The sequence below is a fragment of the Bubalus kerabau genome, chromosome 17 (assembly GCF_029407905.1).
Source record: "Bubalus kerabau isolate K-KA32 ecotype Philippines breed swamp buffalo chromosome 17, PCC_UOA_SB_1v2, whole genome shotgun sequence".
NCBI lineage: Eukaryota > Metazoa > Chordata > Mammalia > Artiodactyla > Bovidae > Bubalus > Bubalus kerabau.
In genome coordinates, this window is record NC_073640.1 from 27,553,079 (window position 1) to 27,574,833 (window position 21,755).

Sequence of the window (21,755 nt, forward strand, 5' to 3'; positions counted from 1 at the left end):
TACTTAATGGCCGTGATCCCTGTTGGCATTTTCTTGGAAAATCTTTCATCAGAAACCAAGATTCTTATTTGTTATAATCAGTGTAATAGGACTTTTCAATTTATCTGAGCTAATTAGCAGGTACATGTTTGTAAGTTCAGTTTAGTTTAGTCGCTCAGTCGTGTCTGACTCTTTGTGAGCCTGTAGACTGCAGCACGGCAGGCCTCCCTGTCCATCACCAACTCCCGGAGTTTACTCAAACTCATGTCCATTGAGTCAGTGATGCCATCTAACCATCTCATCCTCTGTAGTCCCCTTCTCCTCTCGTGTTCAATCTTTCCCAGCATTGGGGACTTTTCAAATGAGTCAATTCTTTGCATCAGGTGGCCAAAGTACTGGAGTTTCAGCTTCAGCATCAGTCCTTCCAATGAATATACAGGACTGATTTCCTTTAAGATGGACTGGTTGGATCTCCTTGCAGTCCAAGGGACTCTCAAGAGTCTTCTCCAATACCATAGTTCAAAAGCATCAATTCTTCGGTGCTCAGCTTTCTTTATGGTCCAATTCTCATATCCATACATGACTACTGGAAAAACCATGGCTTTGTCTAGGTGGACCTTTGTTGGCAAAGTAATGTCTCTGCTTTTTAATATGCTGTCTAGGTTGGTCATAACTTTTCTTCCAAGGAGTATGCATCTTTTAATTTCATGGCTGCAGTCACTATCTGCAGTGATTTTGGAGCCCCCCAAAATAGTCTGTCACTGTTTCCACTGTTTCCCCATCTGTTTGCCATGAAGTGATGGGACCAGATGCCATGATCTTAGTTTTCTGAATGTTGAGCTTTAAGCCAACTTTTTCACTCTCCTCTTTCACTTTCATCAAGAGGCTCTTTAGTTTTTCTTCACTTTCTGCCATAAGGGTGATGTCATCTGCATATCTGAGGTTATTGATATTTCTCCCAGCAATCTTGATTCCAGCTTGTGCTTCATCCAGCCCTGCATTTCTCATGATGTACTCTGCATATAAGTTAAGTAAGCAGGGTAACAATATACAGCCTTGATGTACTCTTTTCCCAATTTGGATCCAGTCTGTTGTTCCATGTCCAGTTCTAACTATTGCTTCTTAACCTGCAAACAGATTTCTCAGGAGGCAGGTCAGGTGGTCTGGTATTCCCATCTCTTTAAGAATTTTCTAAAAAAAAAAAAAAAAAGAATTTTCTACAGTTTGTTGTGATCCACACAGTCAAAGGATTTGGAGTAGTCAATAAAGCAGAGTAAGTAAGTAAGAGTTAGTCACTCAGTCGTGTCCGACTCTTTGCCACCCCATGGACTGCAGCCCACCAGGCTCCTTTGTCCATGAGATTTTCCAGGAAAGGATACTGGAGTGGGTTGCCATTTCCTTCTCCAGGAGATCATTCCCAACCCAGGGATTGAACCCTGGTCTCCTGCACTGCAGGCAGATTCTTTACGGAGTGAGCTACAAGGGAAGCCCTTGTAGAAGCAGATGTTTTTCTGGAACTCTTTTGCTTTTTCTATGATCCAGTGGATGTTGGCAGTTTGATCTCTGGTTCCTCTGCTGTTTCTAAATCCAGCTTGAACATCTGGAAGTTCACTGTTCACATACTGTTGAAGCCTGGCTTGGAAAATTTTTAGTGTTACTTTGCTAGCGTGTGAGGTGAGTACAATTGTGCGTTAGTTTGAGCATTCTTTGACATTGCCTTTCTTTGGGATTGGAATGAAAACTGACCTTTTCCAGTCCTGTGTCCCCTGCTGAGTTTTCCAAATTTACTGGCATATTGAGTGCAGCACTTTCATAACATCATCTTTTAGGATTTGAAATAGCTTAACTGGAATTCCATCACCCTCACTAGCTTTGTTTGTAGTGATGATTCCTAAGGCCCACTTGACTTCACATTCCAGGATGTCTGGCTCCAGGTGAGTGATCATACCATTGTGATTATCTAGATCATGAAGATCATTTTTGTATAGTTCTTCTGTGTATTCTTGCCACCTCTTCTTAATATCTTCTGCTTCTATTAGGTCCCTACCATTTCTGTCCTTTATTGTGCCCATCTTTGGGTGATTAGCAGGTACATGTTTGTAAAGTATTTATTTAATACTTATTGAGTCCTCCGGAAGACAGGAGATTTCCTGACACAAAGATTTCTTGCATTATTTATCATATTTTCTATCTCCATAGAGCCTTTCACACATGCAGCTCAAACACATTTTAGACATTATCTCATTAGTCTTCTGTAAGCTCAAGGTCCAGTCTTATTACTGCATTGCTTTTTCAAGATAAAAATGTTTTTGTTTGTTCTTGACAATTGTAATTGTGAAAGCAAAACAGAGGTGAGTTTATCTGAATTCAGTTAAAACCAGTTTGGATTGTCTGTAACCAGTATGACTGGAGGAGGGCGAGGCTATCAATTAATTCAAACTTATTAGAAGTAGGTTGAGGGTATTTGGCCAGACTAGACTGATTTAATTTTGTGACCTGTCTGCATCCTCTAAAGTACATGTGGTTTGGGGTGTTCCCAAAGTCTGCCAAGTGCTAAGAACGTAGTGTTCCAGTGGGGAAACATGGTTCTTCAGTTGTGTGGACATTTAGGCGTATTATCTATTCCCCAAGGCCCTGTAAAACCCTGACCTCTGTGGCAGGGAAAAACATTTTTATGAAATTCCTGTGTGTGTGATGGAGCACATCAATAAAATTGAAGAAGGGTAATTCAAAGAGAAATGTATTTCCAAACAGTCCTGTAGGACTTTTAACTAGGATCATTCAGACCTTGAAGCAGAAAGAACTGGTTTTCCTCTAAAGGAAACTTGCGTTGGCTGTCTTTCCTTGGCCACTGTAGCCTTTGGAGAAAGCTAACAGAAGAGGAAAGAAAAAGGAGGAAGGAGGACTTTGAATTAGTAACATCCAATAGTAAATTTATAACAGCACTTTTTCTAGTGACCAAAGAAAGGACATATACAGATTTCAATAAAAACATGAATATAGTGGTATAAATGACCAAAATTAAAAAGGTAGATGCACAAAGGCAATCTTAAAAAATTGATTAATCGTGGAAGTAGTTTTCATGGATTGAGAGATGGAATAGGTGGGGCAGGGAAAGAAAAAGGGTAAATTTGGAGATTGTTCAGTTTGTTCATCCTTTCTTTGATTCTACCACCTCTGCTTCTGTTTTAGCAGAGCTGTGAATCAGAGGGTTGGTGAATCCTCCTTTCCTTCTTTTTTGCTTCTCCCACCTCTGCTGCACTCCAGTACTTGGCTTAATCCCAGCATAAACATTTCTCCAGTTAGAAAAGAATGATAAGAATGAAAATTTCCCTATCATTGCCTTCGTTTATTTAATACATATTTATTGTGTTTACTGTGTACCAGACTCTGTTCCGGGAACACACTGGGAATACATTGTTGAATATAACACACTTGGTCCCCTGCCGTCACAGTGCATATAGGCTCTGATCTCTGAATTATAGCACTCTCTCTCACACAGTATTTGATTTGATTCTTTTAACAACCCTTTGAAATAGCCAAGATTTCTATTTATATTTTATGCATAATAAAAGTAAACTTAGGGGAGTTCAAGTGATTTATTCAAAATCATGTAGCTGGTAAATTGTATAATCAGGATGGTCACCCTAATTTTCTGAATTCCAAAACAGTGTTCTTTCTGTCACATTATGCCTAAGATCCAAAGTTCAAAGATTATGTCTAAGTTGCTCTTTTTTAAAAATTGAAGTATAGTTGATTTACAATGTTGGATTAGTTTCTGGTATACACAAAGTGATTGTTATACATATGTGTGTACATATATACATGTATATATACTCTTTTTCAGGTTCTTTTTAAGTTGCTCTTTTAAATAGCACCTAAACCAATTATATTATTTATAATTTAGTGAGCTATTGCTTTATTCAATACTCCCCTCCCCCTTTGTCAGATATTATTGATCATAGTAAATGAACTTTAAGCAATTTATGATCCCATAATATTTATTCCAAGTTATTTGTAGTTCTTAATATAAAATAGGTTATCTTTGTAGTGCATACTTGTCAAAATATTCTCCATGTTTTGCAACATTCTCTCCCTCATAAAGGTAACAACCAGAAATAGGGAATAGATGATATATATAATAATTAAAGGAAGATATTGAAAAATTTTAGTCCCAGTATGTTTGAGAAAGTAATTTTCAAAAGTAAAAAAAAAAAAAAAAACACTAACATCAAGAAAGTCAACAGAGGGAAGAGAACACTGGGCTAGGAATCGAGAAACAAAACTTTTAGTCTTGGTTCGGGAAATTCTGTTTTCTTTCCAGGCCCCAATTTCCTCAATCGAGGAGCTGAATTTTAAGCATATTCTCTGATTTACATCCATAATTCTAAATCTGAGTTCAGTGGACAGAGACCCTGGAGAGGGACATTTAAGAAACTATTGAAGGGAGAGCAGCAGGTCCTTCCACAGGGCAAAGCAAGAAAACGTTACAAACCCGTTCAGTTCTTTGATCTGAGTCTGTTGGTTCCACTACTGAAATGGTTCCCTTTTTTTTTCTCTTCAGATCAAGAGTGAATTTTTCATACTTCTTAATGGCATTTGCTTTAGAAATATAACATCTTTGTAAACAAAACAAGCCAATATTATGTAAGGACTGTAGCTTGATTCTGATTTTTCAACTTAGAAGTGATACCACTCCTAGATATACTAGAATTTTTTTTAAGCCTATCTTGAAAGGTTTTCTCCAAATTGCCTTATGTCTCTTTAAGCACAGCAGGCACATAATGGCTCGTAATCACCACCCAATTGATTTTGAGAGTATTTCTTTGTGGGTGAATAGGATGAGTGGGAAACATCCCACGGGGCTGGGGGTGGGGGTGAGTGCCAAGGGAGTAGCACAGATCCAGGAGTGAGACAGCCAGGGGTAAATAACCAGAGGGGCAGATGAGCTTGAAAAGCGGTAAGCCTTCTCCCAACAGCCTCTCCGAGTTCTTTTCAGCCCTGCCCTTATTGTGATTTTCTTTGGCGCTGGTTCTGACAGTTCTCCCAATTCTTCCCTCACTTCCCACACTCCCAGAGCATATCTGCTAGGTTAGTAATCATTTGGTTAATGAATACTAGTTGCTCCCTGCCTACCTGTTGCAAGGGTTTCATCGAGAGAACGGAGGAATTCGGCCTGTGCTTAGAGATACCAGTCTCTAAGCATGAAGGAACTTAAGCATGGAAGAGAGGATTTATGGGTTCCTTCAACAGTGAGCTAAAAATTAGTTTTTCTTTCATTGAAAAAGTGATCTGGTACTTTAAATAAAAGTGGAATTGCACAGAGGGCACCTGGCTTCTCTACTCTAGGCTATTATATTTCAGAATTCCTTGGAAGTGAAGAGAACTTGCTGTTGGCTCTGGAATCCAGGTGCCCCTTGCTCACCTCAGGGACCTATACTATTTAGGAATCATCCTCTCTCACAGCTGGCTGCCATTATTAGAACTATTGAGAAAAACCACCGTTACCTCTGTGGCAACATCCTGAGGCTTATGTCTGAAAAAGAGTTCAAGTAGGAGATGAGGAGTTGGGTCAGATAGATCTTTTCCAGTTCTTTCATCAGGACCACTTAGCTCCCTGGGGGAAGCTAACCCTTGTTACAGGTCCCAGACTGATACAGGCCATAAGCAAAGAAATCCAAGAGCCCCTTGTTAAGCTACTCAGTGGCTGACATTCAAATAAGTCTCTACAATGGTCCTCTGAGCTTACCCTGGCCTTGAGTAGTAGGCTCTCAACTTGGTCCTTATGACTGATTCAGGTAATAGCATTTGTTAGATTCTTGTATCTGACTTTGACTGTGCTTTGGGATTGGAGTTCTTCTTTGATCTTCTCAACTTCATGGAAATTCGAACCCAATCCTGAAACCCAAGCCTGCACAACTGGATCCTTACAAATTGCTACTTCTGTGATGCCCATCACCAGTTTGCTTAAACTTTACCTATTGTCAGTGCCTGACTCCTAACAAATTGCTCCTCTTTTGGATTTCCACATGTTTACACTGTAGGACCTTCCTCCCACTCCTATAGTAGTCTGCATGAACCATCTACTTACTGTCAGATTCCCTTGATACCATGTCTTGCCTGCATATTTAGATTTTTTATTTTTGGTGCTTATTGAGTAGACCTAATTTCCTGCCTGGTCCCAGTGGGATTACATATAGTCATTCTCAAACTTTAATGTGCATGAAAATCACCAAGAGTGCTTATTAGAAGTGCAGGTTTTGGGGTTCTACCTTTAGAGATTGTGATTCAGTAACTCTGTGAAATTGGGCTTAGACATTTGCATTTAAACACATACTCCTAAATAATTTTGGAGTAGATAGTATAAAAACCACAGTTTGAGACCACAGTTCTATTCTCTGGGACTTGATCCTTCCTTAGGCCCATCCCATTACTAACCAAACTTGATTTTGACAGATCATGAAAAAATTGCTTTACCATGAGGAATTTCTAAATATTATAATCAGTTACAATTTGGAATATTATTTTTGTTTCTGTTTTTCTACCCATTAAAAACTTTAGAGGTTCTAATACCTCGCTAACTGAACTCTGACTAGTTATTCATGTATACCACAATTTAGAGTCCAGATTTTGCTCATACTTTGGGTTCTCATTTTGTGGTGAGGAAAACAGGGTGTTTTAGAAATGCATGAACTATTGTCTCCATCAGCACTTTGCATTTATTTCAGAGAAAGAAAAGAGTAAAGATCAGAATGAAGATCAGTGAATATAAAACAGAAAAGTAGAGAAAAATAAATGAAATAAAAAGTTGCTTATTGGGGAAGATCAGTTAAAATTGATAAACCTCTAGCCAGACTGATAAGAAAAAAAAGATTTAGGATACAAATTACTAATTCCAAGAATGAGAGAAGTGGCATCATTACATATTATGCTAGTATTAATAAGGATGAGAGAGTATTATGAAAAACTTAGATACTAATAAATTCAACAACTTGAAATTAGCAAATTCATTCTGAAAGACACAAACTATCAAAGCTTACTCAAGAAAAAATAGATAACCTGAATTACCTCATATCTGTTAAAGAAATTAAATTTGTAGTTAAAAATATTCCCATGAAAAAAATGACAGGCCCAAATAGCTTCACTTGGGAATTCTGCTAAACTTTGAAGGAAGAGGAAAAAAAAAAAAAACAATTCTCACAAACACATCCATAAAATTGAAGAGAAAGGAATACTTTCCAACTCATTCTATAAGGCCAGTATCACCCTGATACCAGAACCAGACAACATTACAATAAAAGAAAATTACAGACCAATGCACAGCCATGAAATTAAAAGATGCTTACTCCTTGGAAGAAAAGTTATGACCAACCTAGGTAGCATATTCAAAAGCAGAGACATGACTTTGCCAACAAAGGTCCATCTAATCAAGGCTATGGTTTTCCCAGTGGTCATGTATGGATGTGAAAGTTGGACTGTGAAGAAAGCTGAGTGCCAAAGAATTGATGCTTTTGAACTGTGGTGTTGGAGAAGACTCTTGGGAGTCCCTTGGACTGCAAGGAGATCCAACCAGTCCATTCTGAAGGAGATCAGTCTTGGGTGTTCTTTGGAAGGACTGATGCTGAGGCTGAAACTCCAATACTTTGGCCACCTCATGCGAAGAGTTGACTCATTGAAAAAGACTCTGATGCTGGGAGGGATTGGGGGCAAGAGGAAAAGGGGACAACAGAGGATGAGATGGCTGGATGGCATCACCGACTCGATGGACATGAGTTTGAGTGAACTCCAGGAGTTGGTGATGGACAGGGAGGCCTGGCGTGCTGCAATTCATGGGGTCGCAAAGAGTCGGACACGACTGAGCGACTGAACTGAACTGAACTGATCCCTTGTGAACATAGATGCAAATGTTCTAAAGAAAAAGGAGCTCACAATTCTTTACTAAAAGCAAAACCCCAGTGCTTCTCTTAATTCAGTTGAGGTTTTTGGTAGAAAGCCACATGCATTTATATCACTAATAAAGTATATGTCCTAAAAAACTGATTCAAAGTGAGGAAGCACCAGAACATAAAAAAGCCACAAACAGAAATGGCTTTGCCCTCCAGGGGACTTTATAACTGCCTTCAAGGTAGGAGACCTATGGTTATATTTATTATAATTTAATATTTTTTATAATTTATTTGACAGGATTTAACTTTAAGATAAACATTCTTTGCTTCCTTTGGCAATCACTTTTACATTTTAAAAAATCAGGAGCAATTACCACTTGTAATTTCAGAGTTTTAAAATTCCTTCAATGACTTGTTCTAGAATATTTAAAGTTTATGGTATTTAGATAATATTTCACCCACTTTGTCTCATTTCTCCTGAAATTTGTCAAGGTTTACAGTAATGAAGGTAAAAGAAATATATTGAATCTATATTTTAAAAGTTGAATTTTTCAATGCTGCATTTCATTCAGTGCTTTATATTTTTGTGTGTTTTTTCATGATAATCTAGCAGATGATAATCTTTACTCATAAAATTATAAACCAAATATGTTTTATTCATATATTGTTTAACTAGAAATATTTTGGTTAACTTTTATGTTTATGTCTTATCATAAATCTTCAATTAATTGGTTTACTTAAAAGATGTATGTAGTACTATCCTTGATCTACAGAGGGATAACCAACTTTGTTTCTTTTTTTTATAGTCTTCAAGTTTGGCTTAACTCTTCTTCCTAACCACAGAACGTGCTTTTTAAAAAATAAAGATTCTAGCAGTATTACTAAGTTCTTGCTGATATGTTTTATCATGATAATCACTACTTTTAATTTTGAAACTATAAACACTAAACTAACCCATAAGATTGTATGGACTCTATGAAAAATGTATCACAATTTATTGTAAATATAGTATTACTGTAAATACACTATTGTTGCATACTTTAGATTAAATTATTTTATGATAAAACTGTCACTTAAGAACAAATCAAAAGCTATTTGGTAAGACATTGAAAAATTTTTTGTGATAATTGAGTGCCTTAATTATGCATAGAGATGATAAACAAATTAAAGGTATAATTGAAGGAAGTGCCGCCTTGGATTAATGACTCTCCAAAGGTTATAGTCATATAATTATCCTTCATTTCTGGTTTGATAGAATAATTAAGTTAAAAATATGACCCTGAAACTGCTTTAGACAACCACTACTATAACAACAACAACAACCATCATGCTAACAAATAATAATAGCAGTTATTACTACCACTATTAGTGCCACCATTTGGTGAGCACTTTCTTTGTGCCACTCCCTGAGTCAATAGGGCAAAATATTTATTTAATTGACACCACAATTTCTAATGTAAGACTTATTCTCCTCATTATACATACAAGGAACTGTCCCTCACTTTTCTTTTTGTGGAATCACATCTCCTCCATTGTTAGTTTATATAGTTTAGGTAGATTTGCTCCAGCCCCAGATTCCAGAGGAGGCAGTAAAGCTTAGGTCCAGCCAGTTTGAGAATCTCATCCCAGTGGGCACAACATTGCCATAAAGGAGCAAGGGACACAAGCTGTATCAGTGAATACTTCCCCCAAGACCATTTCTATTGTTTTCAGTAACAGGATGGATAGATTGCTGCAATACATGTGGACATTGAGGATACAAAATTCAGTTCACTTCTACTTCTTCCTCTGTCTCTAAAGTTATGATGGAAGATCGGAAAACATTCATGGGCCTGCCTAAGCCCTCCTCCTGTAATTCATGTGGGCTGTATAAAGTAGACTGTATATAGTGCTACCTATTTTACCCTCATGCTAAAGCCTGAATACCAGTGAAATCATGGTTTTGATATACTAGGTTTTTTTTCTGATATATATTAAAGTAGATACATCATTTTTAAAAATTAGTCTACATACTACCTAAAATAATTTCATGTTTTGCAGTGGTCTGCGTACCACATTTTGTAAAATTCTGGACTAGAGAAGATGTCACACCGTGCTGTGTTGTTTAGAATGCTACATTTGTTTACTCGTTTGTGTTTAAAGTTATAACATCTCCCTTCAGAAAAAAAAACCACTGTGGGCAGTTCTGGGGAAAAAAGTCACACCCAGAGGAAGAAATGTTTTGGATTGTATTTTAATTTGTGTTTTGTGCTAGTATGGATATGAATCAATTATGAGGTGGTCCTTTTTGCATATTTGATAAAGTTTTTCTCTTGTCATCCATGCCATTTCTCTAGAGCCTAACCTGTAGCTCTGGGCAAAAGGAAGCCAGCCTCTAATGGCTCCAAAATTAGTATGTCTTTGTCTCACTCTCCTGTTCAAATAAGACCTCTCACTTTAGTTTCCTTCTCTGAATAATGATAAATTAGGCTCAAAAAGTTGGGACATGTCTTTGGTTTACTGTGTTATCTGTAGCACCATGCCAGTGCTCAGCACAGAGTAGGGCTCGATGCATATTTGTTGAATGAATGAATAAATGAATGAGCATATTCATGCACAGGCTTGTCAAATGAGCACATCAGGTACTATTATTATTGATGATGAAACTGAAGCTAGGAGAAGTTATGAGGTGTCTTTCATGTCATATAATCGGTGACAGAATTGTTTTTTACCCTTTGTGTGGATCCTTGAACTACATTTGGTGAGTAAATAAGTTAAACAGTAATATGTATTGTTCTTTTAAACATATTCATACTTTATTGGTTCTAAAAGGCACATTTCAAAGAGAGACAAACTGGCTTCATATTGTTAAGAACCAAGTGAAGGTGGGGTAGGAATGAGGGAACATTGCAGATTTACAATAACTTGAATATCTTAGAAGTAGCTTGAACATATTGTCTATTAATAAGAGTAATTTAATGATGAAATATCAGTGAATGCCTTAAAGTAGCTCACACACCAGTTTCTGTCTGTGTCATAAAAATGTAATTAATAAGAAAATTGTTTCATGCTGGAAAATGCTTCTTGTGAGATCTGTATTTTGGTGCGCAAAGCATTTGTTTCTATTTACCTTGAAAAAAATCCTTCTCAGAGATAGCATGTGGAGAGCAGCCATCTGTCCAGATTACACTTCTGAATTGCTATTTCTCTGAACTCGCCGGACTCTATATGTTAATTTTAAAAATAAGGACTGTTTTCCCCCTTTATTAAGTTTGTTTATCAACACTATTATAAAGATATACTTGTAATCTAGTGTGTTAAGAACTGTTAATTGGCTATTGAATGACAAAGTGGGAGCCCTGGAGTCTCTGAATTCAGCTGCTGACTGTTTATACTGTGCCCCTAGACTTTGGAACAAATCATCATATATGTCTTTGCTTTCATCCAGATAAATAGCTTTGAATGTTCATGAAATGAGGGGCAACTCAGATGCTTTTTAGCTGATTATGACTCTGGTAGAGCTGAACTGAGATGCAGGAGAAGGTAAAAAGGGAGTATGCATGGCAGTGATCTTAATTCTTATACCCACTACTCTATTCTGACCTCAGAAGTCTGATGCTGAGCAAGTGGAAAGAGACCCAACTATCACCAGGTAAGCATCTCTTCTGGATGAAGTTATATTGCCTTAGAACAGACACAGACTTTTAAAAGGCTCTTTTCATGTGCATCATCTCATGCAAACCTCATTCAACCATGGAAGGTAATAGGGCTGGTTTTATTACCCCGGTTTTACTGGTAACAAAATAGAGGCTCAGATTGTCTAGGGGATTTGATCAAAGTAACACAGTTGTTGGGTGGTAGAGCTGGGATTTTAATTCGTTATTTTCAAATCTCTTTACATAATGCAAAAATCTTTGATTTTTCTGGAGAAAGACATTGTAAGAAGTTAAAGGGAATATGTCATTTATAGTTGATAGAGTGTTAACTACTTTGACCCCCTTGCAAGATTTTGTCTTTATGTAATATCCTTTTACTTAAGCAAAAATCTGGTGGCTCAGACAGTAAAGAATCCACCTGCAATGTGGGAGCCCTGGGTTTGATCCCTGAGTTGGGAAGATCCCCTGGAGGAGGGCATGCTATTCCTAAAAAAGCTTGGAAAAGAATGGAATATTTTTCTTTTTCTTTTCAACTTTCTCCTCAGAAGATCAAGGGGCATTTTATTCTTGGGTCATTTACTTCACCAAACTTCTATTGAGTGCCATGCACCAGACCATGACCAGCATTCTCCTCTCTGGTCCTGGTGTTATGCCATCAGATGATGCTTCTGAGAACACAGTAGGCGGCTTTTAATTCCCTTGTAAAATGTGAGTGCTTGATGGCCACTTGTAAGGACTTCTGTCCTGCTAAATAAGCAAGAGTAGAATTTTCTGTCCCTCTATGTATGATGAGTACTTTACAATATTGCCTTATTGCTGTGAGATGTTTCACAAGCATTTGCTATTAGAAAGTAAGCTCCTTCAAGGAAGAAACCATGGATTATTTCTACCCCACTTCTCTACTCAGTACAGTTCCTCAATAGTGAGGAATTCTTTGCCAGGGAGTCCATGGATGGATGAGCATCACAGAACTTGTCAGCTCCCTGAAATTTTAAAAAAAAAAATTAATTTTGCACGTGTAATTTTTGAAACAGATCCATCATTTTCATTAGATTCTCAAGGGGTTCAGAGACTCAGTGGGTAAACACTATAAGTTAACACTCTGATGGACTTTCGATGAATACTTGAGTGGGAGAAACAACAGCAAGACAGCTATGACCTTGATGTACAAGAGAGTGTTGTCATGATCAGAAGGCATGTTTGGGGATGGCTCTCAGTCCCCCAACACTGGAGATGTTAATAGTTGGATGACCCATCAGTGATAATGTTGTTGGGATGTTGATTTATTCTTTTTTGTCTTATGATTTTATGATAATATCAATCTTCACTAAAGAATACTTCACATTCTTCACACCTTACCCTGACACCATACCCATTTTTCTGTGATTCACTGTTCGGACTATTTATACACCTAAAGAATCTTTTTGACAGATAACCAAGAAAGCATGCAAATCAAGCTACGAAAACTGACCATAGGAATGTGTGTGAAATACCAAACAACAGGCAGGGAACTTAGCATGAACTCTAGAAAATAAAGAGAAGGTAGAGTGATTTTTGAATTAAAGACAGAAGATCAGAAGATAGTAGTTGACAGGCAGGTCGAACAGTTACTAATAGATGAAACAGAATAGGATTTAATTTGGTACTAAATTGGACTAGTTACCTGTAAATTGAGGCCTCTGAGCAATTTTCGTTGGTGCTGCCACTTTGCTACTTTCATTCAAAGAAATTAGGACAATGTAGCTTGAGATGAGTTTCAGAAGTGCCAAGCGGTAAAAACATTCATTTGCAAGTATGTACATATACAAATTAGTGCACGAATAAAGCAACATGTTTGGATTTACCTGGTGGCTCAGTGGTTAAGAATCTGCCTGCCAATGCAGGAGACACGGGTTCCATCCCTGGTCTGGGGAGATTCCACATGCTGTGGGCCAACTATGCCTGTGCACCCTAGAGCCCATGTTCCACAAAAAGAGAAGCCACCGCCAGAAGACCGCGTGTAGCAACTAGAGAGCGGCCCCTGCTCGCTGCAACTAAAGAAAATCCACCCACAGCAACAAAGAACCAGTGCAGCCAAAAATTGAATACGTAAATAAATAAATAAATATTTTAAAAGGACATTAAAACTACATGTTCATGCCCTGATACCCATAGAGATAAGAATCGATCCATGCGTATATATTCATTCACATGTATGCCAGATGTAAAGAGTATTAAATATGGTATCTGGTAGACAGTTTTCACATGCAGGGAAATAAGAGTATTTCAAAGCAAATATCTGATGGACGAGAAGGCTATTTTAGGTGATATACTGATGGCCCTTTCAGGGTTAATGTCACAAAACCTCACAGGGTGTATAAGGAACTAAGTGTAGGCAGAACCCAAGCTGACAGTATAGTATATCAAGAACATTTAGGTGAGAGACGTCCTACAGATATCCATTATAGTCTACAGGAAACTGGCCACCATTACATGCTCCAGTTTTCCATGGAAAAGTGCATTTGTTAAATCACAATCATCAACAGCTCCAGTCCCAGGTTGCTGGATGGCATAGGGCCCTTTAATCAAGTGTCTCCTCAACATGCTTTCTGATGATCTTCTGAGCTGGCTGTTTTATTTACTCTTTAGCATTCTGCAAAGACTCAGCATCCTTTAGCTTGTGCATTTTTGATGAATATGGTATTTCTATTTTTACATGTTTTGTAAACTTCTTTGAGGAATGCAGGGGTACATAGAAAGAAACAGTGGTGAATTTCTTCCTTTATTTAATCCATTCATGCCCCAGTCTTGCAGAGACCACTCTAAAGCTGTACCTGTTAAAGCTAGCTGATTTGCCAAGTGTTTTTCCTCCGAAGGGACATCACCTATTTTTAGCAACAAAGAAGTGTTAGGAAGGGGAGGAAGGCATACCTCAGAAGGACAGATCTGAAATGAAGCCCAGAATACTGAAGAGAGTGGTGTGGAAAAGCAAAAGAGTGCCTTGTGAAAGGTCACCAAAGCAGTGAGCACAGAGCTAATGTTCCGGATGGTTGCAGGAAAAGCCTCAATTAAGAGTTCTGTTAATAGAGAATTTAGGAAATGTTATTAAAAAGTTCTCTAAGCCAGTCTAATAAAGGAAATCAGGACATGGCAAACTAGGCTGGTTGTTTAATTTATTCAGTAATCTGTATTTTTTAAGATTGATGCAAATTATCAACACATTTATTGAGCAACTATATGTATACAAAGCATTCTGTTAGGAAATGTGTGTGAAAGGTGAGATGATGGTATTTAAAAAACACAAGATGAGTACATGTTCTCCAAAAATGTAAGGAAAACTATGTTAAGAACTGTGTTTGGTACTTTATATTGTCCCATTTAATCTTTAAAACAACTATTAGAGGACTTCCTTGTTGGTCCAGTGGTTAACTTAGCCTTCTGATCCAGGGGGGTGTGGGTTCCATTCCTGGTCAGAGAGCTAAGGTCCTACATACCTCACAGCCAAAACACCAAAACATAAAACAGAGGCAATATTGTAACAAGTTCAATAGATGCTTTCAAAAAATGGTCCACATCAAAAAAAAGAAAATCCTAAAAAAAAAAAAACAGCTATTGGGAATTAAAATTATCCCTATTTTAACAGGTGAACAGCCTGAGACTCCGAGAATTTAAGTTGCTTCCTCCCTTTCTCCCTTCCTCTTTCCTTCTCTCTCTTTTTTTTTTCCAAAAGCTTGAGCCTTACGGAACATGGTGCCTTTTTCCAAGTTTTCACTTTTTCTGAAGGTAGCAGAATTATATATTAAGAGCTGCAGTAGAGGTATGAACCCAATAATATCGGAGCTCAGAGATTGAAGCAGTCCATTTTGCTTGATGATATCAGAGAAGGCTTCCTGGAAGAGGTAATATTCAAAGTGAGTCTTAAAAGTGAAGAGTCCATCTAGTAGACAACAAAGATAAGGCAGCAATAATAGTGTGGAAGCCATCAACAGCTGCCCACTCGGCACACATTACCTTCTTTCTTTCTGGAAGTGCCAAGATTTTGCTCAAGTGTCTCCTCACCTGCTTGACCCAAGGGAGAGTGATCCTATTGCTGCCTTCAGAAGGAAGTGCTGATTGGTTAAACCATTTATGGCAAGTCCACTCCTCTTGTTTGATTAGCCTAGGGCTGGGCATATGAACCAATTCTGGCCAATGAGATATAAAAGGAAACCTGCTGGGGCGCCTTAGGAAATGCTTCTTGCCCTTAAGAAGGAAAACACTGAAAGAGATTGCCCTTCTCCTTGCCACCCCCCACCCCCGATATTGCTGTTCTTGGAAGTGATGCTTAGAACTACCACAATCATCTCGTGACTGTGAAGGGAGCCAATCTGAGGGCAAATCAAAATGTCTGAGAATGGCAAAGCAAAGAGATAATAAAAAGAACCAGCATCTTCAATGATATTGTTGGGTTCTGAACAACCTTTTCAACTTCCTGTCACATGTTAGAGCTGTTTTTGTTCTATCGACCACTTTGAATTAGAGTCTTCTGCAGCAGCATCCTCACTGACAACAGAGCAGATGCAAAGGCAGAGGCTCAGAACAGTCACAGGCTACTTAGAAATTGCCACCAGTTCTTCCTGACTGAAGTGCAGGATGTGGTCTTGCGAGTAGTAGGGTGATGGCTAGAGACAAGGTGAAATGGTAGCCAAGGATCAGAGCATGAAGGGCCTCATATGTCAGAATCAAATAATTGGACACTATTTTGTAAATAGTCTACAGGCATTGAGTTTTAAATAAAGTAATGGCATAATTAGATTTGCAGTTTAGAAGCATTCCTCTGACTATCGTGTGGAAGATTGAAGAGGGTAAGAACGGTTGGTAAGATACCAAGGTCAGTGAACTCAGGAGCACTTGGAGTCACGTGTAGTTTGGTCTCTCCATTATCATTCCATTTTAGCTTGGAAAGACAGAGGTTAAGAGTATATGCAAAGTGAAAGATTAGAGGGGCAGACAGAAGGCACTTCAAGATTTTATGGAAGAGAAGTATGTTGGGCGTCATGGAGAGTTTGAAAGAGCAGATTGGATATCTGAACAGTGATTTGAACACTGAAGGACTTAGAAAGCATGGGGGTTGAGTAGAGCATAAAATAACATAAGGAAAGGACAAGTCAAGCTGAAATGGAGAGTTTTATGCAGGGGTGATAAAGCTGGAATGGTCACTTGCAACCAAAATGACAGAGTGAGAAAAAAATGAAATTTTACCCTAATTTCATCACTTAACAGTTGCAGAACACTTGATAAAATTTTGTTTCCTAACTGGTTGAGTTGGGATTACAAACATGTACTTGTTAACATCACCAAGTGATACCACATGGATATCATGTACCCTCTGTTATGTGATGAGAAAGACACTTCCCCTTTGTGGTATTCTTTCAAAAACCCCATAACCCAAATCTCCTTGTGAGAAAAACATCAGACACACCTAATTTGAGGAACACTCTACAAAATACCTGACCAGCATTTCTTAAAACTATCAAGGCCATGAAAAACAAAAACAGGAAACTGTCGCAAACCAGAGGGGATACAACAACTGAATGCAATGTAGTATCCTAGACGAGATCCTAGAAAAGAAAAACAGACAATAGAGTTTAGTTAATACTAATTTACCAGTGTTGGTTTCTCCATTTTGAAGAACTAACCACAGTAATGTAAATAACAGCAATAGGGGCCACTGAAACTATGGCAGGTGGATACTATCACTGCTATTTTTGCAACTTTTCTTAAATCTAAAATTATGTCAAAAAGTTTATTTTAAAACTATATATTCTTCACTGAGTTGTTACGAGGATTAAATGCAAGAATAAAAGCAAAGCAGTATAGTGCCTGACATGTAATAAGGCCTCAAACGTTTCTCGATAAACTGGTGATTCTTGAATTCACAAAATGTATAAAACTCACCTAGAGGTATTTGTCAGAAAAACAAGTCCTAGGGCCTCAATCTCAGAGTTTCTGATTTAGTAGCTCTAGAGTAGGGCCCAGGAGTGAGCATCTGTGATAGGTGCACTCTGGAGAATTGCTGCCACAGACTACCAGGACCCTAGGGTAAGAATTGTACATTTCCCCAGGAAGAAAGCAATGGAGATAGAATGCCTGTCCCACTTACCACAAATGGAGAAAAAGAGGGAAATAAATAAGTGAGCACTTCAAAACCTGTAAGTTACAATTTAAATCATTACAGATGAATTTGGGATAAAGGAGGGGTCTGATTAGGTAGCCACTTAATAACAGCAATGTGGTTGAAATCTAATTTTTATTCATTTGAGCTACCTAAAAATATTCAGCTGGTTTTTCTGCTGAAGTACACAGATGACCCATAGGATAAAGGCAAGTTCATCCCTTTCAATTACAAATGAGCTAACTGAAGCTGAGAGAAGACACATGACTGGTTTAAGGTCACAGAGTTAGTTACCGAGAAAATAGACTGGAAACCACTCTTTTTTCAGTTTTATTGAGGTATAATTGACAAATAGAAATGTATAAGGTGGAGTATATGATGTTTGATATACATTGTGATCACTATAATCAAGCTAATTAACATACCACTTGACATAGTTAACCATCTTTTTTGTGTGTGATGAGAACCCAAGATTTACTCTTTTAGTAGATTTCAAGTATATAGTTCAGTTCAGTTCAGTCGCTCAGTCGTGTCTGACTCTTTGCGACCCCATGAATCACAACATGCCAGGCCTCCCTGTCCATCACCAACTCCCAGAGTTCACCCAAACTCTTGTCCATCGAGTCGGTGATGCCATCCAACCATCTCATCCTCTGTCGTCCCCTTCTCCTCCTGCCCCCAATCCCTCCCACCATCTTTGCATGAGGTGGCCAAAGTACTGGAGTTTCAGCTTTAGCATCAGTCCTTCCAAAGAACACCCAGGACTGATCTCTTTTAGAATGGACTGGTTGGATCTCCTTGCAGTCCAAGGGACTCTCAAGAGTCTTCTCCAACACCACAGTTCAAAAGCATAAGTTCTTCCGAACTCAGCTTTCTTCACAGTCCAACTCTCACATCCATACATGACTACTGGGAAAACCATAGCCTCAACTAGACGGACCTTTGTTGGCAAAGTAATGTCTCTGCTTTTGAATATGCTATCTAGGTTGGTCATAACTTTCCTTCCAAGGAGTCAATGTCTTATAATTTCATGGCTGCAATCACCATCTGCAGTGATTTTGGAGCCCCAAAAAATAAGGTCTGACACTGTTTCCACTGTTTCCCCATCTATTTGCCATGAAGTGATGGGACCAGATGCCATGATCTTTGTTTTCTGAATGTTGAGCTTTAAGCCAACTTTTTCACTCTCCTCTTTCACTTTCATCAAGAGGCTCTTTAGTTCCTCTTCACTTTCTGCCATAAGGGTGGTGTCATCTGCATATCTGAGGTTATTGATATTTCTCCTGGCAGTCTTGATTCCAGCTTGTGCTTCTTCCAGCCCAGCGTTTCTCATGAGGTACTCTGCATATAAGTTAAATAAGCAGGCTGACAATATACAGCCTTGACGTACTCCTTTTCCTATTTGGAACCAGTCTGTATACAGTACAGTATTGTTAACTGTAGTCACCATGCTATACATTAGATCTTCAGAACTTATTATCTTGCATAATTGAAACTTTGTACCCTGCTGGCTCCGTGGCGGAGAATCCACCTGCCAATGCAGGATTCGCGAGTTTCATCCCTGGGTCTGGAAGATCCCCTGGAGAAGAAAATGGCAACCCAATCCATTATTCTTGCCTGGGAAATTCCATGAACAGAGGAGCCTGGCAGGCTACAGTCCATGGGGTTTGCGAAGAGTCGAACAAAACTTAGCGACTAAACAATAACAAAGGTAGATTATGTGGTATTTGCCATTTTGTGTCTCGCTTATTTCACTTAGCATACTGTTCTTTAGGTTCACCCGTGTTTTTGTGAAGGTCAGTATTTCTTTTTATAACGATTGAATAGTATTCCATTATTGTAATATATAGCTTTCATATTTTCTTTATCCATTCGTCAGTTGATAAATACTGAGGATGTTTCCACATCTTTGCTATTGTGAATAATACTGCAATGAACACTTTGAGTTAAGATATCTCTTTGAGATAGTGATTTCTTTTCCTTTGAATATATACCCAGAAATGGAATTGCTGAATGACATGGTAGTTTTTTTGCAGAGCTGTTTTCCATAGTGGCTGTAACAGTACATTCCCACCAATACAGTACACAAGAGTAGAAGCCTCTTTTGCAAGCTTCAGCCCAGGTGTTTTTTCTGTTACCAGGTGATCAGTTGTTGAATGCCTCACTCAGAATCTCTTAAGGGCTTTCATATGCGCTCTAGAAAAAGAGAAAGGACGTCTGACTTGCTGAGGAGAATGCCAAAAGTTTGTTTACTTAAGTCTCGCTGACAGATTTGTTCTTGGCCCACTGTATTTTAGAATGAATAACTCAGTTTTCACTTCAGCTAGATAAAAAGGGATCATCTGAACAGGAAAATAGGCCCTTTGTGAACAGTCTTCAGTCATGCTCAGCTTCCATATCCTCACCCATGTCAGCAATGTGTTTGTTATTAACCTGAAAAATCGCACCAGAGTTTCAGATTGCTGACTGGCAAAGAAGGCACCCCTCTGTGCCCTGGCTCAAGCCTAACCAGAGTACCATAAGATATATTGCTTCTAGCTATGCTGTTCCAAGATGATGTGGAACCCAAGGCTACTTCTAGGAGAGAAATAGAAGCCAAGGCACATTGTGTGTTTTTCCCATCACTCTAACTTTGTATAAGATCTGATTTAAATCAAGGGCATCTTCTTAGCACATTTGGTCTTGACCTTCATATTGCATTTCCCAGGCTATACTCTGCCCAACCACGTTTCCTAAGGCCTGAGAGTTTCCATTATCCCTTGGGGTTTTGAATCCAAGATGACTAAGCAAAACGTAGATTTTTACCGAAACTCCACTTTCTGGCTATTTTACCCTTAGATACCCATGCCCCTCACCCCCGCCCCAGTCCAGGAAGACCTTTTCTTTCTACCTCATGTACTGAAAAATGCCCTTACATCATAAACAATATCGTTTCTATGCTGTGACTTATAGTAAAGACCCTTTACTCCAAATACTACAAGTTTGTGACCTATAAATCCCCTTTTCCCCTGCAACAGATCCTAGCTCTTACAAATGAAATAAAGCTTTAGCTTTAACAGTTGCTTTCTTTGAAATAATTTTCATTTAGTAGGAACCCATTGAGAAGTGAGATCCCAGACTGAAAACAGGGAGATTAGGTTAAAATGTGCACATGAATGGTGAAATCCCTCAGCTTCTTTCTTTATCCATTAACCTTTTCTCAGGAATCTGCAGGTGGATGTACTCCATCACAATGAGGGATTAAGTCAAGAAAGAAAAGGTGTGGGATTCTGGAAAACAGGAGGAATGTATAGGGAATCCTTAGGGTGGTCCTGAAGGAAAATCCCAGGATACAGCTGTGTATTAGGCCTAGAGAGCAACCAGTCCAGACTGACAGGGAGTGTGGAGGGCTCCAGGGAAAATAGTCATCTGTGTGCTTTCACTATATGGAAAGCTGAATTATTGCCATTAAAGGGCATGGGAAGATCTAGCCACTAGAACAATGCAACAACCAAAAAAATCCCAACAGATTCTAAGGAGGAACAAGTATTGGCTCCAGAAAAAGGAGAAGTAATCATGGTCAACCATTTGACTCAGCAGTGAACAGTATTTAAATGTCCCAATTAATGTAAACTCTATTGCTTTGATTTAAAAAGAAAGCATGGGATATATTTATGATGGGAAAACACAGAGAGGAAGATGGATGAAAGTGAGCTACATTCTCACCAAAATCACATAGTAAGTCAATGTCCAAAATTGATCAATCAAGATATAACACATTTAGAAATATGAAGATAATCACAAAGAGAAACAGCTAAAATATTTTAAAATATTTGCCTCAGGGGAATGGAATATAAGCCCCCATTTTTTGGTGGTTCTTTTAAATAACACTCTTTCCAACACAAGCAAAGACTAAACTCCACCTAACAAATCAATTTGTTTAGAAACAAATTGTATTCTATATTTAAAGGCTTAAACCAGCAAAAAACAAAAACAAACAAGCCAAGACCCTTCAAACTGTACCTGAACCAGCTGGTATTTTCCTTGGTTCAAGGCCCCTCACATTTGGTTCCCCTCTAATTTGGAAAGAACTTCAGGGAAATTTGTTTTTTTTTCCTTCAACATGCTACAGTCAACACCCTC

The 21,755-nt window shown here is 38.4% G+C and overlaps 2 long non-coding RNA genes across 3 annotated transcripts in view; one reads left to right on the forward strand and one right to left on the reverse strand.

Moving 5' to 3' along the window:
• Positions 1-21,755, forward strand: part of LOC129631856 (uncharacterized) — a 37,308-nt gene that overhangs the window by 4,825 nt on the left and 10,728 nt on the right. Inside the window, exons 3-4 of one of the 2 annotated variants that reach the window (XR_008704208.1) lie at positions 11,453-11,496; positions 13,384-13,560. The exons of the other annotated variant lie outside the window; for it this stretch is intronic. This is a non-coding gene — a long non-coding RNA (uncharacterized LOC129631856). Of the gene's footprint in view, positions 1-11,452; positions 11,497-13,383; positions 13,561-21,755 lie in introns of those variants that run through there. 2 annotated transcript variants of the gene reach the window in all.
• On the reverse strand, positions 14,699-17,562 carry LOC129631857 (uncharacterized). Its single transcript, XR_008704209.1, has 4 exons — positions 17,417-17,562; positions 16,941-17,079; positions 15,491-15,573; positions 14,699-15,369 (listed from the first exon to the last, which is right to left on the reverse strand). It is a non-coding gene; the product is annotated as an uncharacterized LOC129631857 (long non-coding RNA).